We start from the raw sequence: 27,992 nt of genomic DNA on the forward strand, positions 1-27,992 counted from the left end.
GCTCAAGCCCTTTGGGGCAGGGGTTGAGCTGACAAGCAGTTAAAGGGGGTTCAGGTTCCTACCTGAGCGTTGGGTGAGGGGGAAGCCTGCCACCCGTGAGTGGGGGTGGCAGGGGGGGACGCAGGCCCACCCACTCCACTGCGTCCCAGCCCGGGGCCCTAGCAGCGATTACTATCGCTGCTGGTCAGTGGGGTATCCTGACCGACACATACTGACATGGGCTCGTAGGCCTCTGCAGCCTGACCGGGGTCGGCTACCCCCGGGCTACTTCCTTCGTCCCCCTCGGGGCTTACCTCGGTGGCAGTGCTGGGTTCGGGCCAGTCTAGTAGCATCGGCTCCTCGGGAGCGGGGCTTGAGGGCTGGTCCGGCAGTTCTTCCTCCGGATAGCTGGCCCGGGGCAGGCTTGACTCCTCCTCGGGGCCGCTGGTCTGGGGCCAGCTGGGCCAGTCTCCCTCGGGATAGCTGGGTCGCGGCAGGCTGGGCCAGTCCTCTTCGGCGTGACGGGTCCGGGGGAGGCTGGGCCAGTCCTCCTCGGGGTACCTGGCTAGAGGAAGGCTCGAGCGGCGCGGGCCGTTAGCAGGCGGTTCGCGGCCGGCCGCTGACTCCCAGCCGGGAGCTCGGGCCGGAGCGTCTGCTCTCTCCGGCAGGCTGGCCCTACTGAGCTTTGGTGCTGGGCTTTTATACTTCCGGGTCGGGGCCGTGACCTTGGAGGGGCGGGCCCCGGACCCGGTAGCCCCGCCCACTCTAGGGATGGGGGCTGTGCCACCCTGCCAGAGGCGGAGGGGGGCCACGCCGACTCACTACAGAGTACTTGGGCACCCTTAAGTGTGGTGGGGTTTTGCTGCTTGTGCATAAATTATTCACTTGGTGAAACACAAGCAGTGCCTGTGTAAGTGCCAGCACCACCGTGGATTGCACCACCGAGGCAGCAGGCTTGGTGGGGGGGGGGTCGCAATGTGCCAAGGACATTTTTGCACGTTTTAGAAAGGGTCCCTTTGCTGCTGGAAACTGTTTGGGCCAGATCCCCAACTGGTCTAAATCAGGGTTGCTGCATGGAAACCATTGGATCTATGCCGATTTACACCAGCTAAAGATCTGGTGCTCTGGATTTACTAGGGTGTTAATTCCTATTGGTATGTACAAGCAGCTTCATATGCAGTATAGGCTGCTCTGGGCAGCAAGAAGAATAGGTGCCCAGAAATGATCCGTTCAGGGAGATGCATGGAGTCATACTTCTTTATTTCCATATCCTTTATTCCTCCGAGAACTGACATTTCTAATGAAAAGCAAATAAACCCTGAGTAGAGGGTGAGCTATGTTAGCCAGCTGACTAATACAGGATGTTGCAAGGGGGAGAGTGAGTTTGTTTTGATAAGAACTATAAGGCTCAATGCAGACTTTCAAATTTTCTCTTGAATTACAAGTATGTCCTGTATCACAATATGCATGTAAATCCAGAGAAGGAAAGGACCGCTGGCTGTGAGCAGGAACTTTATGAGGAATCAGATAACAGCTGGCCTGCTTCGGAGGAGTCTTGCTCTTACTTTTGCATTATACAATGGGTCAGGCATTAATTTTTCTTGCACAGGGAATGTGCTTTGGTTATAACTATGAAGGGGGAAAATGCCTCCAAAATTTGCACTTTTCTGAAATGAACGTACTTTACCTCACAGCTTGAAATGTACAATACAGAGCTCACTGGCTCTGCCAACCAAAGCAAGGGGTAGTTCTGCCTCCGTGGTGAGAATGCCACTCACGACAATGGCTTTGTACTCTGGACTCAGACCCAGGACCCAGCGCATTTCACATAGCAGTGGCCATTAGGAGGTAGCTGTTTTCCTGACAACTGATGTGAGCCACGTGCGAGCTACTGGCAGAGATGAAAGGCTCTGAGTCTCACCACCGAGTACCTCTTCTACTTCTGGAGGCCACAAAGGTACATCAAACCTTTGCAGCAATAAGACAATATCTGGTGTGTGATTAAGCTATCTGGATTGTGCTAGCCAGCCTGGGCCTGTGCTAGCCAGGTGCTCTTATTCCTTGTCTCACTCCCACTGCCCTGATTGAGCAAGAACCAGCCAGCCATGGAACCCCTGAGCTGCAGAGGGAGAAGAGAACAGAGCTGGGAGCCTCTCTCTAGAACATCGGGCTGGGGAGGCAGGAGGCTGTTGGGGAGAAGAGGGCCTGGGCAATGGCAGCTCATGCTGTGTCTAACCCCATCACTAACACTAGGGCTTGGGCAGCCAGAGACTGTCTCCCCCCCTTGAGATGAAGGGGCTCGAAGCACCGCTCCTGCCACTTCCCGTTGGGCCCCATTTTCGCGGTCACTGTGCCTGGGTTTACCCCACACTGTGCTGCTCATCACTGCGGGTCTCCAGCCCTGCCTCCCAGAGCCTGGTTTTCAGAGGGGCCGACGTCAGGGGGAGCGGGGAGCACTCAGCTCTTCTGCTAGTCATGGAGTCGTAGCATTTGAGGGCTGATGGGGTAGGGTTGCCAACGCTCCAGGATTGGCCTGGAGTCTCCAGGAATTAAAGATTAATCTTTCATTAAAGATTATGCCATGTGATGAAATCGCCAGAATATGTCCGACCAAAATTGGCAACCTTATGATGGGGCCACCAGAGCATCTGGTCTGACCTCCTGCACCTCACAGCAGCCACACCCAAACCCAGCAAAGACCGAGGTATCACAGCCCCCGGGAGACTAAATTAGGATGTGCCACAGGCAGAGAGCAGGAGGGACCGAGGTGCCCAGTGCCCGTGGCGCTGCAATGGCAGGGAAATGGGGAAGTGAGACAGACCCAGATGATCCCGGCAAGCGACCTGGACCCACACACTGCTGAGGAAGGTCACTGCCCCTCGGACGTGGGGACAGTTTCTCCCTGACCCCACGCATGCAATCAGACCCCGACTGAGCAAGAACCAGCCAGCCAAGCGCTGGAGAGGGAGAATGCTCAGTGCCACCTATCCCTGAGCTCCAGAGTCAGGAGACCAAGATCAGCCTAGCGACTGGGATTTTCAGGGATGGGCACCTAACTCCCTTGAGTTCCTTTAAAAACCGCAGCCCGTAGTGCACGAACCTCAAATACAGGAGGGGGCTGTGAGGCCAGCTCCTGCCCATGCCTGCCTCCCACCTCCTGTGCCCTCTAGCAGTGTCCCCCTCCCCATTTGGCTCTGCAGAGCTAAGTTCTGTTGGGCCCACGGGCTAGGACTAGGGGGACCAGACGGCAAATGTGAAAAATCGGGATGGGGGGTGGGGGGTAATAGGAGCCTATATAAGACCGACCCAAAAATCAGGACTGTCCCTATAAAATCGGGACATCTGGTCACCCACGCCAGGACTCAGAGACACAATTCAGCGGGCCCAGCGTTATCCCTGCACCTGCCTGCAGGGCCTCCAAGCACTGAGACCCCCTGGGAAATGTCCTGGTACACTTGAGAGTTGAGTCAGTCAGTGTCCTGTGGCCAAAGACATAGGCAGAGTTCAGGTCTGAGCACAGAAAAAGCAACGCTGTTGAGTGCTGTCGAGTGCGTGTGTGTGTGTGTGGTGGACAAGCGTGTGTATGCACAAGTGAATTCTGATCTCTGCACTGAGCCCTGAACAGTGTTTGCTTTTCCTCTAAGGAATCGGAATCCTTCTCCTCAGAAGCCTTGTCCTGGGTAGGTTTGGTGCTTTTCTCTCGTGTGCTGTGCTCCAGCTCTAGATTAGCACAGAGGGTTTGCAGCTACCCTCTTTAATTGTAATTCAACTACTTGTGATATTTTGGTACCAATTAATATTGATTTTACAATTGGTTTACAGAGATGTTGTTTTATTACTAATATATTTAATGTGCAAATCAATAAGAACACTTGTTTGGCTCTCTCCCTAGAAAGTAATAAAATCAAATATCTCAGGAGTAAAATGCTATCTGATCCATAAATGGCAGCAGCAGATGCTTAATGTAATAGTTAAAGACTATGCAGCATTCTTGGCAACTTCCATGCATTTTCCACACATGCTGTACCCGAGTGACGCTCAATAACTTGCTAGTTACAAAAAAGTTTGGTAAATTTGCTGGCCCCGTTCCAGACCCGGAAGATTCCCCATGTAGAGGAACGCTACTGCACATTGGGGATGTCCCTACATTCCATGTGTTTCCGCGGACTGTGGATCACATGGAGAGCGTCCTCATTCTCAGCCTTCTGTCCCTTACCTCCATAATACTAACCCAAAACCGCTTCGGGACTCTCCGCTCCTTGTAATAGCCCACATCCTGGGTGATGAAGAGCAGCCTTGTGGGAAAGGGGCATAAGCAGAGGTTGTAGGGAAGCGTGAGAGTTTCTGTAGATTGACAGCTGGCCAGTGCTTTCAAAAGATTTGAGCAGCAGCTGATTCCTCCTGGAAACATTTGGAAAAAAATCTAATTCTGCTGCTATGTCACAGCTTTCCTGCTTTATTTTTCTTCCCTCAGGTTTTACTGTTTGGGATATTTGTAGGAGGAGAGGATTTTTGCTCCCTCCTTCTTTTATCTTTCTGTCTCCCCATCTATTCTGCCCTTATCAACCTGGAATTCATCTGCTCCAACTGCTTATTCCTGGCTTGAAGTCAAAGTCTGCTAGTTGTGACATCACAATAATTTCCACAGCACCTGTGTGTGATGTAATGAATGGAGGATGAAGTGGGAAGAGCAGAGAGGTTGTTAGGAAAATAACTCCTGGTGTCTTACTGTTGCAGAACAGGAGGGATGGGTGGGAGAATTGAGAAATACAGAAAACTAGATATAGAAATAGTGGCATCAGGGGTGTTTACAGGTTGCAGAGGAGGTCGTGATGGCGGAGGGTTGTAGATTTTCTTGACTTCCTACAGATTTACATGTGATATTTCAGAATTCTTCCAATCACGGGGTGCCAACGAAGCACAACATTGGCAGGGAAAAAAGGCTACTCGATTGTTTTTAAATTTGCAACACATGCTAATTGAAGTCTTAAATTGTGGAGAGAAAGAATTTGCTTTCAGCTGGTGGAGATGATTTATGGGTGAGCAAATAATGAACTTGGCACACAGTAAATAATAAAGAGAAAAATCTTACAGTTTTAATTAGCCAAAAATAAATGACCAAACATAGGGATGAATCCAGGGTTCCTGCATCTGAAGTTCTTCATCTTCTCTTTTTGCCAGCCACATGGTTTAATGAGCATGGTGCAAAAATATAAAATAAAAGGAAATGAAATGTGAAAATCCCTTCTGGAGAAAGGCTGGAAGAAGGAAAATGGATTGACTCGGATTGGCCGTATTTTAGCTGTTTTGCAAAATTCCTTTAGAACAATGTATGTTCACACACACTCTGCAGATTCCCTGCCCCTGTGGGCACTTTTATGGCTCCAGAATCAGTCACACGGGGATGCCCACAAGAAGTGATGCCATAATTTAATAACATGAAGTTAAAATATAATGAAAAACATTTCTGTGTGCGCTCGCTGGTAAACTCTTTGAGGTGGGGAGCCTGTCACCCTCTGGGTTTGTGCAATGTCTAATACAATGATCCTGAGTGGAGCACCAGGTGCTATCACAATACAAATACACCTCTACCCCGATATAACGCGACCCGATATAACACGAATTCAGATATAACGCGGTAAAGCAGTGCTCCGGGGGGGAGGGCGGGGCTGCGCGCTCTGGCGGATCAAAGCAAGTTCGATATAACGCGGTTTCACCTATAATGCGGTAAGATTTTTTGGCTCCTGAGGACAGCGTTATATCAGGGTAGAGGTGTATGTAATCAGTAATAATAAATAAATAAGCAATGTTAGCTCAGATATCTGAGCAGTGATAGCGGAGCTTTCTCAGGGGATCTATTCCTAGGAGGGCTGGTTAGGTGAGCAAAGATGGCAAATGAGCTCACATGAGAAGAAGTTGTCCAACTGTCTGTTACCCACCTTAGACTCTGGGCTGTGAGACCCCTGTGGCAATGGAACCGCAAGGACAAGAGATGCGTATCTCATGAGGATGGCCAGAAATTTACAACACTGTCTAGGTCTCAAGTGTGATGGGGGATGTTTTGTTTCAGGGTGAAGGGACTGTAGGTCAAGGGGCCTGGAGAGGACGTGGTTGGACCTCCTCCTTCAGTGCGCACCAAATATAAGGAAGTGGAGGTAACCCCAGAATTCTAACATGACTGGCCTGGGTGGGCCCTTTGCCATCCCCGTCTCATGAGCTGCTGCACTAGACTGGACCAATGGTCCATCTGGCCTGATAGTCCAACTCCAACACGTGTTTTCCATAGTTGTGTCCATCCCACATCCTGGAAAGTTGCCACAATCCCTTGGGAGGGGCATGATCCTGCATCAGTGCAGGGGGACTTTGAGCTATCCTGCTAATCTTCATTTTCCTAGGAGCGCTAATGAAAAAGTCCTCAATGGAACAGAGTTTCCATTTCATGGGAAAGTCCAACATTCTGAAGTTTGCGTTAGTTCAGAACTGGGACATAAAGATGAAGTTTTGAAATTTCCCATGAAATTAAAATTCAGAAAAAAATTTTGGTTCAGAACTCTCCCTTTGATATCAAAACATTTCACTTAAATAAGGCCAAAATGTTTTGATAATGTCAGAACATTATAAAATATTACATATGATATTAAATATCAATATATTATATTGTAATATTTGAATGTAATATAAAAGTCTAAATGACACACCTTGAAATGATAGAGTCCAAACAAAACAAGAAAGTTGAAATTATTCCTTTAGACTTGTTCCTATAGACAATTTCGTCCCAGTCAACACTTTCTCACGAAACATTCTGATTTCGACAAAACTGAATTTTCGGACGGGAAACCATTCCGTCAAAAGGTTTCCACCAGCTCTCATTTTTATCCATACCAGGTACTCCGGCCTCCTGCTTGAAATACCATCTTTCAAATGGGAATAAAGGGAAACCGACCCCAGCAATGAACTTCCTGCTCGGCTGCTGACACAACTGCTCTCAGGGGTCTTACTGGTTAATGGATACCTGGATCTGAAGACATAATTACCTGCAATTGACCTACGAACACTACATTTCTTAGAGTGACCCTGCACTATGGCTTCTTCCTAGGGTGACCAGACAGCAAGTATGAAAAATCAGGACAGAGTGTGGGGGGATAATAGGCACCTATATAAGAAAAAGCCCCAAATATCTAGACTGTCCCTATAAAATCGGGACATCTGGTCACCCTACTTCTTCCCCCTGGGGCCTCTGCACCTGAATGCTCTCTGGAGACTCTGCAGGACCTTTATAGCTGGGGACAGTCACATTTCAGGGTTAGGGTGAAATCCTGGCCCCACTGAAGTCAATGACAACCCCTCCCCCCTTGATATGATACATTATTTACATAACTGGAAGCTGCCATTGAGTTCAGGGCCCCATTGTGCGAGGTGCTGTACAAACACTAAGAAACAGCCCCTGCCCCTTAGCACTTATAATCCTGTAAATACCAGCTGCACAAGATCTTAGCAAGTGGCTCTGACTGATGGCCGTGAGGAGAGCGTGTAGATGGATTGCCGTCTCCTTTGCACTTACAGCCTGGATTCTATGGTGATGGGCACATTTGAAAATAGACCTATAACAGCCACCATCCATTCCTGCCTGAAAAGTGCTTTAGGTCACTAGCGGACACTCGTCCAGCCAGCTTTCCTGCCGGGGGGGTCATCCAGTGGTTAGAACAAGGGACCTGGACTCCTGTTGTTTTTTCCCTGACTTGCTGAGTCACTTCATCCATCTATAAAATGGGTCTAATGCGCATACCTAGCCCACATGGCCATAAGGCTTGGTGGAAGGGAGACATAAGGTCAGTGAATAGCCTAGTTTTGGGCAGAGCATGGGGAGTTGGCTGGCACTGTTGTGTGTGGGGGGGCGTGAGGGACAGGACGGGATGATTTCCTCCTCCACACGGACAGCTTCTCTTCTGTTTCCTACAAGACAAAAGCCATCCTCCTCCCCATCACCGCTATTATTAGTATTAGCGGATCAGATTGTGGAGGGGTTTGGTTTAGTTCTGTGTGCCGTAGTGCCTGTCTGAGGAGAATGTTAAGGACTGCCGAGGCCGGGGAGGGGCACCTGGCCTTTTGCTCTCGGCTGGAGACACTTCTCCCCGCATCAGCCCCTTGGCACAGACGTGTGAAACGGGGCACCTGCCATTGTGGGGACGTCATAAAGTATAAAATGTTTCATTTCTTCATGAAAATGGAGCCTCAAGGAGCCCTAGGGAGAAGGGTGCTGCAGCCTGCATGGCTTCATAAGCGGGGACAGCCAGTCTGTGGGACTCTCTGGGGCACGTGGGACAGATCCTCAGCCCAGGGCAGTGCGAGTGGCTAAGCTGGGATCCTGGGTAAGTGTGGGCTGGGGGAGGAACCCTCCATGCCAATCCCTGGTGAGATCCCTGCTTCCACTGCAAAGGAGCAGCAGGATGGCCACAGACACTGCTGCCGCAGATCCAGTTTGATCCACACAGTCTCCTGTCGGGTCCCTTATCCAGTATCTTCAGCCTTTTCAAACATTAAACGAAGCTGCAGAAAAGTCACTCGGAGCCAGATCTCTAAAGGTGTTTAGGCACCTGAAGACCCAGAGTCCAATGAGAGTTAGGCAAGTGGGCACTTCTGAAAAATCATACTAGGCCCCATCTGCACCTTTAGGCACCTGAATAGCTGTAAAAAGCTGGCCTTTCAGACCTCATGCTGGGGCGCAATGCCAAGAGCTTGGAGAAGCTACTTACAAAACTCCACAAAAACAAATGAGGGGAGAACGTGGCTTTGCTAAAACGTAAAGCCCAGATTTGCTGAGGGGAATGTGTAACATGGAGACAATAGAAGCAAAGTGTAACCACTGTTTATGGAAAAAATTGTCCAGGGTTTATTTATTGGAAGTGACTGAGGAATATGAATTCTACACTCCATTTAAAATGCTTTTTATTTCTCTCAGCCTTGGGGCTCTGAGTACATCTAATTTCACCCATAGCTATAATTCTCCACCAAACAGTTCCTGCTTTTCCTCTGGGTTCCACAGGAATCATTTTAGTTTATGTCCTCTCCGGAGGACGCTTGTGCAGTGGCTGGAGACAGTTACACACTGGTGAACTTTGCAAATCCTCTCTTCCTGCCGTGCACACATGGACACACGAACCCAGAGCTAGAGAACATGCTTTGGAAACAGCTTGACATTCCATTGCATTTTTATGTTAAAAAACAAACTCTAAATGTCTTTATCATGTAGGGTTTCTCCTGTGGAGCCATGTATTTCACTCCAGACACTTTGATTGTCCCTACCTCACAGCTAACAAACTAGGAGTTTTGTTAGTATATTTATTCTACTAAAATTGGAGCCTGTGATTACAAATCCAATACAGTGATGGAGCCAGGGTTTGGAGATAAATCTGGCTGGGGCTCATCTGCCATTTTGGCACAGTAGACATTCAAAGCGAGGCACTGTTTCTGGAGCCCCTGCTGTGGGATTGGCTCGCTCTGCTGTAGCTCACCCCGGAGAGCGTGTGCAGTTGTCGTGAGCAGCACAGCTGGGATTATCCATTGCAAAGAGTATTCATTGAGAATTTAGGCCCTTGATCTGTTGTGAATGAGTCCCGGGTTCTCAGAATGACTTTTTTATTCCTGGACATCCACTGCAGTTTGGATGGATGGTTTTTAACCCACAGGCTGTTCACGAATAGTTCAATCTGACAATTCTCTAGTGGTTTGAAATGTTTGTGGTGTGTGTTTGGTCACCTAAATCCTATGGTGTCTTTTCTGCTCATTGATTATATAACAGGAGAATAATGGATTGGTGAATCATGAGCTGGGATCATGGTGGTCGATGACTCTCGAGAGAGTCCCAGGAGGTGGAGCGGCAGTCCCTGCATTGGAGGGGTTTCTCTGAGCATGAGGAAGGTGAGTGGTCTCATGGTGATGGGGCTGTGCTGGGACCCAGGAGACCAAGTTCAATTCCCTGCTCTGCCACAGACACCCTGTGTGACCTTGGGCCCATCACTGAATCTTCCGGTGCCTCTGTTCATCCTCTGGAAGGTGAGAGCAATAATGTTCTCACCCCTCAGCTCACAGAGAGTGTCCACTAGACTGTAACCTCAGCAAGGCAGGGACCAGTTCTTGGGTACATCTACACTTCCAGCTGGGGGTGTGATTCCCAGCTCTCATCAAGCCAGCGGGCTACAAACAGAACATACCCCTGACACTGTGAGCTGCCCTGAGCATATGCCCGGCAGAGACCCTAGGCACCTCCTCAGGGCGGCTAACTTGTGCTGCTGGGGCTACTCGGTTTCCAACGATCTTTCCTGAGCGGAGCTAGCGTGAGTTTGTCTCCTTGAGCTGGGACTCAGACCCCAGGTCGACATGCAGCCATACCCTTCCTGTGTTCATGTGCAGAGCCTGGCACAACAGGCCCTGAGCTCGGCTGCATGCTGTGGTGTACAAGTAAAGAAGAGCCTGGCTGAGTTTTGCCCAAAGCGAATCAATTCCTAACGTTTTAAGGATTTAAAATGCAGTTGAGCCTCCTGTGTATTAACAGAAAGTGACCTTGTGCAGTGAGGGAAACGGATATTCTTCTCACCAGGCCACATGCATGTTCCAGCCTGCTTCTGGTTAACCCATTGCAGCCTGGCTCCGGGCCGTGGTGTCGTGCACATAAAAGCCGCCGTTTACCGAACAGTGGTGAGGTCACTTCCCAGGCGCAAAGAGCTCCCAGACATTTCCCAGAAAATATTCTAAGTTTCTTTAAAAAAAACCAATTCAATATTTATTCACTTGAAAGGGAAGTTGTTTCACTTTTTAGACCAGTGATAAATCTGTCCCGATATTCTCTCTTATGAATGATTAAAAGAGGAACAATTTAAAAAAACCACACATCGCATACCCGTGGTAACTATCCATGCAATCTACTCAGCCACGTTTTGCGTGTATCCGAAAATGAGTTTGCTGTCTCCGTGTCCTGCACTTCCATTTGCAGGAGAGCGACAGAAATATTACATTTTAATCGTTTGTGGTGAAAAAAGTGACTGCAATTCACACAGCTGTAAATGAGCCTTTCTGATTCCAGAAACACAGGCCAGAAGAGCTGCGTTACACGAGTGTCCTGGTTGGGGAAGTGAGTCGTTTCAACGAAACACACCCACAAAACGTGAGTTTCATGCTTGTGAAAGGCGCTGGATGGACAGTCTTGGAGAGAGAGGTTCTGCTGTGCAGCAGGCAGGGGTAATAGCGTCTCCCACATGCTGCTCCGCTCCGTGTACAGGGCTGGCCCAAGAGGAGAGGTCAGTATCCATGGCCCGTTCCACCCTGAGGCTCCAGTCGGCCTTCCAGTGGAGTGGCCAGTTACTATCAATGTAGCAGGGATGCAGCACAGGAACAGGGCTGATGGCATCAGCTCCACAGAACAGAGCTCGGAAGATGCAGAACCTCTCTTTTACGGAGGGATTCAGAGCCTGACCCGGAGGGGAAAACCCAGCCCTGAGCCAGCCGGCCTCCCCGCTGAGCTGCTGGTTTCTCCGATTTGTTATCGTCTCTAACACAAACACATATGCAAACAGTATGTATGTATGAAAATAACCTGTCAGAGGAAATTAAACCCCAGACAGACTTTATGGCTAGATTATTTTTTTTCCGTTTATTTGTCTTTTTTTTTTTTTTAGCACTAGTCACCAGGTTTTGCTCTGATTAGAATTGCAAATCTTGTATGTTAAAAGGGAAGGACTGGAGTAAAGGGATTCTGCTGCCTCTGTAATGAGACACTTGAAATCTAGGCAAGGTAAATTTTGTGTTGAGCATAAAGGGTATGAAATAAACTAGCAGGAAGCTCAGTGAATGCCCCAAGGCACGTCCCCATTAGTATTCCCATTTGTGAGCTCACTTCATAAGACTAATGGAGTTGCTACCTGGGGACATTAATTGTGCATGACACCGTTGCAGAGCCTTTGTGCACTCGTACTAATATCACAGCGCCTCCTTGACAAAACGCCGGCGCAGATTACAAACAGACCTACAATAACTGCCAGCGTCACACTCCGATTTGACAGGCATCTCCAAGTTCGGTTACAATAGAATCATCGTCATTTCTTACACCTCTGGCTCTAGATTACATTGAGCAATGGGTGATATTGCTTCCTTAAACCAGTGTCATATTGTGTAAAATCTATCTGTCTATCTATCTTGGGCTTTTCTATTAAGCCTTCCATTTATCAGGGGAATTTACAGCTTCCATGTTGACTCTCTAGTACATAGCTGAATTCCTGCTCCTTTAAAACACAATGTAATATTTTTATTTTAATTTAACAATTTACTTAATAAAAAAGAGAGACATGGGGCCCTCTTCAGGCGCTCTAGCGCTCCCAGCACCAAGGGTTCCTGTTCCAGGGTGCAGTAGTGAGAAGACAGGTTAAAAGACCTGCTAGAGCTGGAGGAACTGGCAAAGTGCCCTCAGTAGGAACCGGAAGAACGGGACCTTTTGAAATTCTGAAGATATTAGTGAACGTTGTAACTTTCTCCCGCCCTGGGCTCGTGTCTCTGCAGCCTCTTGCTGCAGTGTATTATATAGCACCAGGTACTGCTCTTATTCTGGGGGGCAGACATGGGAATTTGCACCAATCCACCAACTGCTCAGCAGAACTCTGTGCTGGGTCGGAGTTAGCCCTTCGCTCTTCCTCGGAGGCTGGAAAACCACCCCGCCCGGAAGGGAGCCCGGGCAGGTTTCTGACCTGATTGTAGTTGTGTTCTGATTGCCTGTTGCTGGCAAATCTGCTGTGATCTTTACACTTACCGTGCTGGGAGTGGTACAAATGCACTCACTATATTTAATCATCCCCGTCCGGCAGCTCAGATTGGGCCTGGGCATTATGTGACCGATACCCGGCGATGGGGCTTGGTAGCCATACTGGCACACATGGTAGCAGCCCTGCTGGCACTGTAGAGAAGAGATGATTTCAGGGGTTTGGAAGAATTGTGGAGCGGACACTTGTTTCTCCGGGAGCCTGGCTGTGTGATTTGAATATAATACAATGAAAAACCCAACAGAAATAAGAGCTGGAAGAGAGCCATTTGGGGCTACCCAGTCCCACTCCCTGCCAAGGCAGAGTCGGCTCATTTTCCAGTTCAGTTTTAAATGTCCTAAGCAATGGGGCTTCCTAGGGAGATTATTCCACAGGGTAATAAATCCTACCCTCAGGAAATTTCTATGGCCACTTAGCAGTTAGTAAGATACAGGTAATACTTGTAGCAGTACAATTCCCCTGGCAGCCGTGGAGAATTCTCCATGAGACACTTGTCTCTAGGTTATAATGAACTTAATTTTCCTTTGGAGCTAATTGGCTGGATCCTGCAAGGTGCCGAACATGTGCTTCTCTTTAAGCATGTGAGTATCCTCACGGAAGCTAGTGGGATAACTTACCTGCTTAGTGTTAAGCGTGTGCTTAAGTGCTCTGCTGGATCAGGACCAGAGTGCTTAGCATCTTACAGGATCGAGCCCTAAACAACTTGTGAATTGAAGAGCAGAACACTCCTCATCCAGGTAGATTTCACTCCCAGGTTTGGCTGCAGTACTGGGACAGAGCGGATCTTGCAAGATGTTCATGACAATGTACAAGCCCAAGCAAACAATCAATCGGCTCCCTCTCCATGGTGATAATGGGGAAAAAGCAACTAGTGACACTGGACTGATCCAACAAAAGGGACAAAGCGTTCCTATGACACGGGGTATTCAGAGACCATCAACCCTCAGCCCAGAGAACTGGAGAAGTGACCAGTCAAAAGTCAGCTAGCTTGTGTACCCAAGGGCCAGCCTACACTCCCTAACAAGGAGGAAATACCTTAAAGGGCCTCAATCTCTAGAAAGTGCTCAGCACCGACCCCCTGAAAAAAGGCCCCTGGAAGGTGTCTCAAGTCCCTTTTTATTTGTATTGTAAGCAAGCTGTGCTGGGGTAGCTTTGAAACCTGACTGGGTGAGGCCGGCTTATCAGAATGCACCATATCATTTTTTAATCTCATTATTTACAGGCTGTCATGGAGCAGTGAGCAGATGTCACTTACTACTAGCCCAACATCCACCAACCAAAGAGATTGCCTCTCCATCAGGCACTGGGGGTAATGGAACCAAATTCTCTGCACTAGAAACGTTGTCCCAAGAGTCACGTCTCCCCCTCCAAGTAAATAACTTCCCTTTGTCTCTGTCTAGTAGCAAGAGCAGCCCATGATGCTGGGGGAACACGTGCTGTTGTTCGCATACTCTTCAACCTAGGTTTGTTTGATTTTTCTCTTTTTCCTGCCTCACTGGGGTTTCCTTTTATTTCCATTTAAGGAAATAGAAACCATTGCAGACTTCAGATAGAGTTTTGTTTTTCTTTGCTGAAGGCAATGAGAATTTCAGTTGATGGGAAGCGGAGCCTTGCAAGACTTTCCTGGCCAGTGTGTATTGTGTCTAGGTGAAGATGGTGTGGTTGGCTTTAGCTGTCCCAGATATCCCAGATTTTTACTAGTGGAAGTTTATGGGCATCTTAAACTGAGAAGTTTGACTGCAAATCCCACCAACCCACTCTCTGTCACAGGACTGGCCCTTTAGAAATTAGGATCGACTTCAAATTCCTCAGCTTCAGGGAAGCCAAGACAAAGATGGGTCCCTTAGCACATCTTCCTAATGTTCTCTGAAGAGTGTTTGAGGGATGTTTCAAAACCAATCAGAAGAAAACATGCATTTCTTCTCCCTTCAGTTCACAATCAGAGGTAGAGATATGTAACTTGTCTTCCTGGTTCTAGCTAACAAGTAAAGCCAATTCCCTAAGAGAAAAATGCAGGCATGTAACGTATAACTGTCATGCTGGGAGAAGAGTAGGATATATGGGACACCTTACCCCTGGTGCAAGCATTACATCCTTCTAATACAGAGCTCATGTTTTCTCAACCCAGTGTTATGGAATAGTTTGAAAGAGTCACAGCCTAGAGAAGATAAAAGGAGATAAAGAAAATTAGATTTTAGGCAACATGGGTTCAGCTCCCTTACGAGTAAAACCATCTTTGCTCTTCTGGAAGCTAGGCCCAGACTGGGTTTTCTGTGAGCATAATTAACCCGCAGCCACTTGCCAACTCTTACGGACCCAGCCCCTATCAGCGCCCTTCGCACAGTATGTTCTCTGAGCTTGGCTAACGCTGCCTGCAGATCCCACTCTTTCGGGGAGCCTGACTGGAGCGGTGGTGGTGAGGGCATTTTGGCACTGATGGCTGGAAGGCAAAGATGGATGCAGCAGGTTTATAGAATTAAATTCCACTGCTTGGGCACATGCATTAGAGGAGGGCATTGCGGTGCTCCAGCAGTGGGCACTTTGTCCCTACCACCTATCCAGATAGGATTTACTGTCAATAGCAATTCATATTGTCCTGGCTGCCTGTTGGTAGATGGTCACAAAGGTCTTCACACACATTAAACCTCACAACCACCCAGCCCCGCAGAAAAGTAAGGCGGGATCAGCCCCTGAAATGTAGCCGCCTTGAAGGAGAACAGCAGCGGTTTAACAGCAAATGACAAACGACAGGTTTAGGACAGGAAATGAAGGTGAATCTGTACCCAACTGACACTCCAGGGAATGTAGATGGGAAGGGGGCGAGCTGGAATTTGTGCAGGATAGCAGGGTTGATGCTCCTGCCGTGACACCTTTCATGGCCACAGGTGTTCAGCGCCTCAGCCCGAGTCCTCCGGAGTGATGCTCTGACAGCAGCAAAAATCCCGTGCGAACAGCAGGGCCATTCACGGGCACTGGGCCCATAGCTGACTGAGCTGGGCAGAAGGGTGCATGCAGCGAGTCTCCAACCCTCCATCGCTGACCAGCCCGAAGCAGCACTGCGTCAGGAAGGGCAGGCCACAGCTCCTGAGAAAGCAGCTTGGAGACGAAATAAAACCATAAAAGATACAGCAAAGCTCAGACATGGGCCACGAGGTTCTACGAGGATGCCCAACCCCACATGCTCTTTGATGCAGAGATTGAAGGGCTTCCCATAGCATCCGCGTATCAGCGCAATGAATGAGGTCAGAAATAACAACATGGAGAACGTAAGGGGACAATCAGGCCATTGGAGCTGGTGCTGAGCGTGTTTTTCCTGCTGTCTCACTGATTTCTTGCAAAAAGAGGGGGAGTGGGGGGGTTAAGACGACAGAGTTTTCTGTGGAATTCTGAAGTTGGGTCTTAAAAATACTTCAAACCATTGGTTTAATAGACCTTCACATCAGCATATTCCCAGTTCCACACAGCTCCCCAGTGACACGGGACCTTTTGTCAAGCACATATGAAATTAAGTGAAATAAAAATCATATTAAAAATTATTACCATCTAACAGCCATTAGTCTGCACATTGCTGTCATGTCTTGATGGATTTCTCACTTAGTTCAATGAATGTTCTAACGACAGTGATAAAATCACTCAGAAAAAATATAATAAACTGTTAACCCTTTCTGTCACCGCTTGTTTTTCACCAAAATCCTTTAAGAGTCGTTCAGCAACATGTTCCTGACTCAGAGGAATGCTGGGAGAGGGAAGCAGGCGGGGGCTGGAGTCTCTGGTACTTTTATCCTTTTGGCCCCACCACCAAAGAGATCAGGTAGCACTTGTTAAATAGCTCCTGCACCCAGGGCTGCCACTTTGCTCCTTCGAATGTGCCCCTCACAGGGATGGCCTGGCGCTCAGGAGAGCTGGAACGCAGGGCTCTGCCTGGAGCAGCATCCACTCTTATTCAGACAGAGCCCGTCGCTCAGCAAGGCCTGGCGAACACAGACTGGGGGGACGGGGAAGGGAGCCGGCATTTGTTACAGCAGGTGAAGAGAGATGCTTATGATCTGTACAGGTTTAATTAGCGCTTTGTTGTTATTCTGAGGAGTTAACAGAGGATTAGCTATCGAGGGATTATGCTATAACATAAATATCATATAATGAATAGAGGGAACCAAACTTACAAGGGGGGGGGCACACTTTAATGTAACAGAGTCTAACAAACGTTTACAGATTGTAACGAATCATTACAATAACTTGTGACTAGACCCTCTTTTCACTCAGTGCGTATTATGATAAGGACAATCTCTGTCTCTGCCTGTCTATCCATCCTCCCAAATAACCAGCACGCGCCGCACTGCACATTGACTTTTCCCTGCTCCTTAGGGCCGTCGTGTGCTGGAGGTTCTGGACATTGTAAGGGGCCATTGCCCCACTCTCCTGCTGTCTGTGCGCTACAAGCCAGCACGTACTCTTATTTATCCACATCAAAGCAAGCCCAAACCTCAGACTGGACCCCCGGCCTCGAGGCTGCCGGGGCTCATTGGAGACTTCGTTTGAAGGGGAAGCGATAAGTCGAAGAGGATCAGGGCCAGCAAGTCTGCCGCTGCTCAGCCATTGTGAGCCAGTGCAAGAGCTAAAGAATGGGAACATGTGACTTCCACCCATGGCGCCCTGGGAGAGTGCAAACATGGTTAACGTTCCTGAGCCCTTTCCCACAGCCGGGTTCAGCCGCGAGCAGGATCTGCTGATCCGAGAGAAAATCTACCAGTTGATGTGGCCCAGCTGTAGGAAAATAATGGGCCTGATTTCCTTTCCTCATACACTGATGTAACTCCGCTGGCTTCAATGGAATTACTGCTCAAGTAAATGAACAACGTCTGGATCTTCATGGCCCCAAAGAGCTACAGTGCAGGCCGAAGGAAACACTGGCACTGACGTCACATCTCTCTTGGGAGCACTGGAATTCCTCGGCCCGGCCTCGTGCTTCGCAGTGCAGTGCAGTGAGAGGAGAATGCGGGACCCACGCTCTCCCCTGAGGCGGATCCCAGCGGATCCCAGTCTAGCGCCAGAATGGTTAGCATCTTGCTGTGCACCGGCTCAGAAGGGGACGTGCGTATGAACAGGCGAAGGAAGCACCTCAGACAAAAGAGGTCAAAAAGTTCTGCGCTCAGCAGAGCTGCAGAGATTTGAGGGGCCTGGGACAAAATCTGAAACTGAGGCTCCCCCCCCCAAAACAGTCACCACTGGGGGGGCGCCAGAGGGCTGGAGAGTAAACCCACCCCAGACTCCCTGCAGGGCTGGGTCCAGCACCCCGCTCCGGCCATTGCAACCTGGCCCGCAGGGTTACAGCACTGCCATTCAGGTTTGGCCCAGCTGCCCCTGTATCATGATGGAGGGGCAGCCGGGCCAAACCTCAGTGGCCCTGTGACCCCGCAGGCTGGGTTGCAATGCCAGTTGGTTGGGGAGCCCCCTCAAAACGGCGTCCCAGTCCTGGGATAAATGAATGAAATTCCCATGAAGTCTCCAGGCTGTGCTCAGTGCGGATGGGAACTGTGTGTACATGGTGAGGCACAGAGTAGCCCAGTGCTCGCCTGTGTACGTGTTCAGAGCAGTGGGAAGGGAGGGGCAGCACTTTTCAGATTCTTTACCAGAAATATGTGCTCAGTGTCTCCCCTCCCCCACCCAAGTTCTTACTTCTACTCTCCTCCCATCATGCCCACCCCCCGGGCATTGAAACCGAAAACAGCCATTTTGCTGGGAGAGGTGACAGCTTCGCCTGCAGTGGGGTTTGGCGGGATTTCTGAAGGGAGGGGAGGAAAGGGGAGATTTCTTTGACTTCTAATGCACGTCGTTCTGTAACGCTCTGGGTAGAAGGAGCTGCGAAAGAGCCAGTTGGCTCCCAGTCTAAGGGAAGCTTCTGCAGTGGGCTATTAACTTAACACTACTTCTCAGGCAATCAGCAGGGCCTCGTTAACAAAGCACATCCATTGAAATCATAGGAATTATTTTGTGTCCTGCTGGAGTACTCTGTCTGATCGCATCCCAGGCAACCTGGCAGAACAACTATTTGTTCTGTCCTGGAAACTTAATACATACATATTTCTGCATCAAATAGCTGCTGAGAAAGTAAGTGCTCCGATAATCTGCAGAAATAGACCCGTCCGCCACATCATGAACTCGGGGGCTCGTCTCTGAGCTGGATTCAGGCTTTAATGCTGCTTGGAAATCTGGCTTGGCAGAGCCAGGAACACCAGGACTCCCGAGCCACCTTGGAGAAACCGACACACCCCAGATGGGATCAGAGCGTGGCAGTTGATGGGAAGCTGTGAAAGAGCTGGGTTAATCTGTCTCTCCGTGAAGCTCCCATGCCTTAGTCTCGTCCCCACGCCCTCTCCCTTCCTTCCCACTGGGGCCCTGGATCCAGCAAGCGCTGGGGCACTGGTTAGCTTTCAGCGCAGGCGCAGTGCTGCTGGAGTCAATGAATCGGGCCCTGCCGAGGGCGAGCCAGAGCCCTGTGTCTGTCTGGGAACCAAACCTATGAGCCTTGTGAGCTTCCCCCTGCCCTGCCCCATCAGGGACATCCATACACAGCTGTCCTGGTGATTGCCAGAAACGAGTCCTCCCGCTGTCCCAGACCAGCTCCGCCGCTCCCCAATTCAGCAGGAGCTATGGGGATGCAGCCTGAGCTGTCTGCAATGTGTGGCTACTTCCCCTCTGCACCATTTTAAACCCTACACCTGCCCAGGTTGGGAAGAGGGTTTATAGTGGGCTGTACTGGTTTGCTTTCAGGGAGAGCAGGTTTACAGGAGGCAATACCATTTTATTGATTCAGCACTTAAAGGCAACTGTAAGCACATTAAAAAAATAATTGAATAACCTGCAAAGAGGGTCTGTGGGTAATCGGAGTACCCAGCAGGCTTTGCAGGGCAGATGTTTTCATCATTCCTGTTGGGAGCCAGCTGTTGCGGATGAGTAACTCTAGAGCCAGGTTTATCCCTAAAGTTCTTCCAAAGGTTTCCCCACTCTCATTCCATCTACGGCTCTTCCCCACCGTGGCCTCCTGCTGTGTCAGGTCTGTCAGCAGAGCTCAGAGCTCAGACGCCCTTCTCAAAACTGACATGGCAGCCACAGCCAGTCCCATGTTTTGACGGCAGCTCTGGAAGTTGTAATGAATGAACCCGTCAGTTGGGCTGAATGAGATCCCTGCCGCTGGCGTTTTGGTGAGGTGAGTGATGTAGTTTTGGGCATTCCAAAATCAGTCTGAGTTTGTGAGTCTCTGTGATTAAAGCAGTGGCATTTCTGCCAAGCATGAGTCAATTGCAAATGTGTTGCTAAATGGCGGCCTGAGCTATCGTATTAAGGACAGAAGACCATCCAGAACCCAGACAGGCACAGGGAGATGCCCTGTATGCTATTCACAAACTGCATCTTTTTTATCTGAGTTTTTCCTCTGCACATTTTTTTTTTTTACCATCTCTTCTAAATGGAACACGAACCAAATAACTTTCGAGTTTATGTTAAACTTTTGAACCCATAGTGTTTGAACAGCTTTAAAATTATGCAAAATAAGTTACTCTGGTCCTGCGTGTCCAGCAAATGCAGTCTAGCATATTTCTGCTTGCTCAAGTGAACACTTTTGGTGAGTGTTGTCACTCAGCAAATTGCTCTGTGAGACATCTGATTGCAGGATTAGAAAGACAGGTTGATGTTCTCAGGAAGATCAATGGTACACCAGGTTTTCTGATGACACAGCTTGCCTCTTTCACAGTACTAATGACAGCTCACCATTTTGCTACCACCACTGCTATAAAAAGGACAATGCAATTCTGGGTGTCGTATCTGGAGGCATCTTGTCACACAGGACATTGGTAATGGTCCCTTCTCCATATGGCTAAGCTGCAAGCACAACGGAACAACATGCTCGGGTCATAGCACCCTATCGTCAGAAACAGGGTGCCCATAAACGTGAGGCAGTTCGTAGAAGACCAACACAAATTGTCAGGTGCGGGAGGCTCCAACTTGTTAGAAAAGACAGATGAATGTCAGGCTTAGCAAACGGGCAAGTAGGCTGGAAGAAACGGGGAGATACAATAACAGGCTACAAATACTGGAGGGTGCAGACACCAAGAATGAGAAATTAGCATGGCGCAAGGAGCTCCAAGTAGTCATAGGATAAAACGTACCAAGGAAAACATTCTGCAGAATATCAGGACAAAAGTGTTCTGGTGGTGAGCTCCATTGGCTGCAGAACCTTCTCCCAAAGGGAAGTGGGCAAAGCCCCATGACTTGGGATTTTTAGAACCAGACAGGACACAATAGTAGAACACACCCTATCATGCCCTAGTTACCAGAAGCAGCATTCGGAGCCTTATTCAAAGCTCATTTAAAATCAGTAGAAAGACTCTTACTAACTACCATGGCTTTGGATCAGGCCCTGGATGACCTAATCACTCATTTCCCCCTCTGACTTCTGCCACATTAATTTGCCTTCTTATCTCTACACACAACAGTGTCACAATGGATTGGAACAACCTCCCTGCACTCCACCGCTGTGCCAGTAGAGAACCGGCCGTGGGAAGCTAGCCCCAGAGCTGTGACAATGGCTATAACACAATGGCAGTGCTATGGGAGTTTGGAAGAATTCAGTTCAGGTGTGGAAGGAAGGAAACAAAGGATGAATGAAGTCAACCCAATGCTGAGTAAAAGCAGATCTCTCTTACGATTCATCACAAAGCGAAAGCATGGTTGGACAGATCTACAAGTCTGTAAAGACATCTGTGTCTATAGTTCCCCAAATCTCCTCTCGATGGTTCATGGTGATTGATCTGAGGTATTCAGATCTGCGGAACTCAATGGTTGTTTTTTCTCTCCTAACCTCTGCCTGGTTCTCGGCTGTGTCATGTGGAAAAGGCTCTTCCAGGATGGCTCTGTTTTAAAAATAAACGTAATCAGATCTGAAATAATGGGACTGTGTCTATTCACTGCCTGTAGCACAAATGTGCATATCACAATCACCCAGTAGTTATCTTGTGCTCCAGGGCAGTTTGCTCTCATGCACTTACATTACATTTTGGCAGCGAGCAAAAAAAGAATGATTCTAGGCCTCAAAATTATTTGAGTGGAAGGTGCTATGATATCACCAATCAGGCAATTCAGGGAAAGAATAAACATAAATGATCTAACTGGGAATCCAGTCCTGGCTTCCAGCCAGACGTTCTTCCAGCTGAGCAGTAGTTACTGTTTATTTGACCTGCGGTGGAGGTGCTGGATCAGAAGCCCTGCTGAACAGCGCGGGAGTCGTCACTCGGCACATATTTTACGCACCATTATGGGGACAGATCATCTTTCACAAAATAGTAACAAACTGTCTTTCTGAATGTGGGCCACTGGTTATCATTTCGTAGCCGGTGACTGGAAAGTGCTGTCCGGAGAGCCCGCATTTGCACACACAGAGAGCCAGGTTTGGAACGCCTTGCTTCCACTGCTGAGCCGTTACTCCCACAAAGAGCCACACTGAAGTCAGGGGAGCAACTTGTCACCGGGAGGAAGGGGATTACAATCTGCCCCCGAAGAGGCACGGCAGGGACAGTGACAGCGCTGCCAGGCCAGTCTTCCACCCGCCCGCGGACCCGAACGGGCTCACCTCGGGCTGTGTCTGCACTCTGGGGTGCATGCACCACACGCCCCCTCGCACAGGTATAAACAGCAATGCGCTGGCCAGGCACTGCTCAGGTGGGTAGAGACATGCCAGAACCTTGGGGGACACATCCCACCCGGTTCTCTGCCTTCCTGTCTACACAGCTGCTATTAGCAGAGTGTCCTGCAGCCTCCCTGCTGCCAGAGCCTTTCACTGCCACATGTAGCTACACACCGCAGTGTGGATGCAGCCGCTTCACCGCGCTGTGTAGCTCCACGTACCTGACATGCTGCGGCCAGGGTAGACAAGGCCTAAGGGAGCCAAGTTTCCAAGGTCCATTCAGTCACTGAACAGAACTGGACTGGCTCCCACCCAAGGCCAGAAGGGACCACTGGGATTGACCAGTCTGACCTCCTGTGTGACACAGGCCAGAGAACTGCCTGAAAAAAACTCCTTCAAGAACCACCGGCTGGAAGATCAATTGGAGATGCTCCCTCACTGCAAGCCCCTCTTGGCCTGGGAAGCCATGGCTAGGGCCCCCCACACCCCTTCATGTCCTGGGCCTCCCACACAGACCTTCAGGCCAGAGTGTTGGCTTGTCACAGGCTGGATGGGCTGGCCAAGGAGCCAGTGCTCTCTCTCAGGATGCAGACAGGACAATCTGTATATTTGGCTCCCAAGTTCCATTATGCAGCTGAAGTTGCCTGGCTTTTTCCAGGAGAAAAAGTGTCTCCTGTGATGCCATGATGGAAACCCCTGGCTAAGCAACGGCTGGGGGCAGGGGGAAAATGAAAGAAAGCCACCCAGCCACTCTTACTAGCTGAAAGTAAATAAAAACAACGGTTACTGTTGCCTATAAAAAGCCCTTTGTAACTGCAACCGTGCCACTCCAGAGAGAAATGGGAACTTGTTATGGTGATAAAACAAAGCTGTGCTCTTTAGTAGAAAAGGTGTTAGAGAATGGGTTACAATCTGCTAATGAAATCTAAAAGACACAGAGCAGAGAGTTTATAACTCTCCCCCCAGTGGAATGGTTTGGGGTTTTTTAAGTAATATCTGATGGGAAGTTTCACCTGCTCTCAAATGGAGAGTGAATAAGGTAGGGGGCTGGGGAGCTGAGCTTTTGGAGTGGCGCATATACAGTCGTTTTACATAGTGCATAAATTAGGACTCTGCATCCTAAATAACTATTTAACATGCATTAGGGAGAACATGAATATTTTAATGGGCAAAAACCAATAGATTGCATGTTCCATCCCCTTAGCTCCTGGTGTGCTGATTTCTACCAGATTCTTCACTGGGTTATTATAATTTCCAAACAGGGAGGAGGCCAAGTTATCAGCTCTCTGGGTGCTGCACTTGGAAAGCATGGGCTAGAACATCACAATAGTTCTTACGAAGGGAATATTCCTCTTTCCGGAGGAATCGGAAGTGCCGGTCAGTTCCAGTGATGGGCCTTCGCGGTTCCACTCTGCGCTCACCACTCAGGCTCGGGGGCTTGGGTTTGAAACCTTTGAAGAGCACAAATTAAATGAGTTTGGTGGGTCTCGTGCTAGTCACAAAACCACCTTGGGGGCTGTGCAGTGCGAGGCAGCACAGTGCTGAAGGGAAGCTCAGGGCTAGGGCAGTGTGACGTACTGCAAGGCAACCCAGATGCACTGGGAGCTGTGGCAGCAGGATGAGTGCAGGGAGAGGCCGTGTCCCTGACTCAGTGGCGGGGATGAGAAAGATGGAATGACACTACGTCCCTGCGCCCCCTGACTCTAAGGCCAGCAGGCTGGAGCGACTGGAATGAGCACTAGCAGGCAGGCAGTCCTGTCTGTCCAGGAACCAAGGCGGGGTCACTCAGCACTTGCGGATCAGAGTAGGAACAGGTCAAAGTGAATGAGGCATTTCTGATTCAGGGCCACTCGCCGGTGGCCACGAGTCAGTGACTGACAGTGAGAATATTCTTGGGGAACAATTCTGACCGTTATTTTTGGTGCTTGTGCCGGGTGCCCTGGGGATGGAAGAGAAAGAGCCCAGGGACCGACCCCTCGGTGTGTGCCCAGAGGAGATACAGCAGCACAGGCAGTGCTAGCTTCCCCAGGTGCTGTCCTCAGGACAAAAGGAGGGGTCATTCTCCAGGGATAATTAAACACTGGCCTCTCTGCTAACAAGGGAGGCAGCTGTTGTGATGCGGGTGAGTCCGCACGAGGCAGGGGCTGGCACTCCTGCCCACAGCTCCTAGGCGACCGTCGATGGTTGTTTTCACCCACCCAGCTTGAAGTGGTGCTGAACTGGTGAACTACAGGCCATTGGCACTTTATAGCATTCAGGGATTTCTTTCTAAGTTTGACAGTGATGTAGAAACCAGCATAGTCCAGTGGGTCGGACACTGCACGGCACTGGGAGCCAGGAGCCCTAGGTTCTAACCCCAGATCTGACCTGCTGTATGTCCTTGAGCCTACACAGGGCAGAAACTGCCTCCCGCTGTGTTTATACAGCGCCCTGAACAATGGGGCTGGGTCTCCTGGGGACACTGGAACACAAAGAATTAATACAATAGGAACCCACTGTCTGAGCAAAACCTGGAAATATTAGTGTTGCCCAATCTCTGTTAAATGACCTGAGAAGCCATTTCTTTCCATGCCCCAGTGCATTATTTGTCAAGGTAAAGTTTCTTCCAGGTGAATTTGCCACAAAAGGAGAAAGATGGACCCGGCCTTGGTGCTGAGAGAGGCAAAGCTGATCATGGCAATTAAACAGGCACATGAGATGGAAAAGCCGTGGGCTTCCCTGTGAGAAGGGGTTAAATTGCCATGGAAACAACCATGCATTATTTACATGGCCTAATGAATAAAACATTTAAGTAGTAGGCTAATAAATTTCAGAACACAAAGCAAAGTAAGCTATGATTTAAATATATGCCTCTGATGAATATAACTTGAGTTATAGTGCTGAAGCAGTGGGAGACCAGCTCAGTTTTACACCCTCATCTCCCTAACACGAAGGTATATCTTCTTTTTTAATAAATGTATTTTCCAACGAGCACACAAAATGGCATGAAATTCTCTCTTGTCAGGCATCCTGAAGCCTTTTCTAATAGCTTTTCTTGTGAATTTCTGTTGAGATAGGAATGCTTTTGTATTTTTTCCTGCACATTATGCCAGATTTCAGAGCAGGATAACATTAGCAATCAATTTGTTATACTGTTAGCAGAACATATGTTGGAAGGTTCCAAACAGACCCAAACTGAAAGAGGTGTTGTGTATACGTGTGATCCATACGGCTGAATGTGCAGAATTCCTGTGCTTTCTGGATATAGTATATTGCTGCGTTCAGGCTCCATACCGAAGAGAATTTAGGGACTGGTTGTTATCAGATCAGTTCACAGTAGCTTATGTCAATGACATCTTTATTTGCAGTGGATGGGAAGTGGCTTTTCTGGGTTTGGGATTTTGGTTTGTTTGTTTGCTTTGCACGCACAGTATATAATCGTTTGTGAGAAATCCTGCGGTGAAATCCCAGCCCTACCAAATCAATGGCAGTTTGTCACTGATGTCAATGGAACCAGGAGTTCACCTGGGGTCCTGCTCTGCATTCGATGGAACGTGGTCTGTCACGTACAGAGTACTCACCCGCAGGCCAGTCTGGTGGCACTCTGCTTGCCAGGAGCTCTGCACTCATCTCTTGGAGCCTCGGGTTTTTGTTGTTTTGGGGGGACTAATGGGACAATCCCATCCAAGCCCCCTTGGTGGGCAGGCTGATTGCTGTAGTGTGCAGTGCACAGTGTGGGAATAGTGGAGTGGGTTCCTGGGCTCCAATGGCATGAGAAGGGTACCCCAACACACTGGCCTGAGCCCCTCTCACCTCTGCTGCTCTCTGCTTAGCTGTTTCCCGGATCGGAGGGTTTGCAAATCACTCTGCACATTAAAGGGGCTGAATTGAGCCAGCTTCGCTGGAGTTGGAAGCCAGAATTCTGAAGCCCCTGATCCTGAGCTATCCCATGCGGGTTTGGGTGTGAACCGCTGGCTTCTGATGAATGGCACAGCCTGTACCGGTGCTCCTAGCGCTCCGAGGCCAGCCCTAGGACGGGAACTGGCCAAGGCCACACAAATGGAAACATACGAAATACCTAGCAAACAAACGATGAACTAATTCTATTTTTGCGGCACACACAGGCTATAAACTCGGTGCAAGCCTTTTACAGTGCAGCCCAACTTCCGGGTTACCCGGAACCAGTCCCAGTCCTGCTGCTTCACTCCACTTGTGGCAATACCCAGCACGGGCTTCCCTGGATGGCCTGGGGATTAAGGTTGAGGCATGTGATGATGGGGGCCCGCCCCCACCCTCAGGCAGGTGGGACAGTTTAATATCCACACCGCTCCCTGCCCACAGACAGGTGGAAATCTGAAGCGGCTGTGTTCAGAAAGCTGAGATCTATCAATTCAGGTAGCAGCTTGCTGGTCACAGAGATAGAGGGAACAACAGCGGGTGCGTCTGAAAGAGACCAGGACAGTGAAATAGCTGAGCCCACATACTGAGCCCACAGAGGTCACTTGTCAATGGCCAACTTGAATGCAGGGTGTTCAGTGAAAACCCTTTTCAGTGGCCCTCCAACTCTCACTGACCCTGGAACTCTTCATGTGCTCACCTGGCCTTTCAGATATACCTGGGCCGTTCACCTTAGCAACATGGCATTAGACATTCCTGCTCACGTTACCCTTCAACCTGAAAAAAATCTGGGTTTTTATGCTATCAACTTCATTCTGGCCAGTTAATTAACTCCTCTAATATGGCTATCAGCAATCTCGCCTCCTCTGCCATCCTTGTAGCGATCATTAAGTCATCCATTTAAGCCATCGCTGGGGGCTGCCTTTTCTTACCAGGCTCTCTCTACAGCGCTCCCAACCACACTGATTGATTACTCATGCAAATACAGTCACTGGTAACATACAGGATAATACTGTTCTTTCCCTTTTTTAAGGTTTAGCTTTTCTAGTCTACTGCTGCGGAGCTAGCAGCAGTTAGTGCAGCTGTGGTGAAGCAAGTCTCCCCACAGAGGAACGGTTTCCAGAACTAACTAGCTAGCACATAACCAGTTATCCACAGCAGTGGCAGTGGCTTTGCAGTCCTGATGCTCCCTAGCTATTCTTGCTAGGACTGGTACTCAGGCAGGTCAGGGATTCCTGCCACACCCAGCTTTTTGGCTCTGGAAAGACTTAAGCTGATTGAATGCAAGAAAAAAAAGGTGTCTATAAATGCTTGCTAGGATTCTGAAACTGCGTTTGTGGCTATTTCTGCTTAGATTACCAGGGTGCACATCCACAAACACGTGTTACGCTTGAATGCCAAAATATTTACTGCAAGTACATTTTGAACTATATATTTCATTACAAAAATTGCAACTCTTGGTGCAGACAGTTATTCATCGGAGAAGTCCTGGAGTTTAACAAATGGGTAAAATTGCAGGAGTGCATGAGCTGTGTATGGACAATTTGAAAAACTGGGCGGGGGGGAGGATGAATTTCCTGGACTAAATGATTTGTTGTGAGTTATCCACTCAGCAGGAATCACGATCTTGGAGAACATTTCCAGAAAGCCCT

Source organism: Terrapene carolina, unplaced genomic scaffold, assembly GCF_002925995.2.
Source record: "Terrapene carolina triunguis isolate 2854851 unplaced genomic scaffold, T_m_triunguis-2.0 Scaffold238, whole genome shotgun sequence".
Lineage (NCBI taxonomy): Eukaryota > Metazoa > Chordata > Testudines > Emydidae > Terrapene > Terrapene triunguis.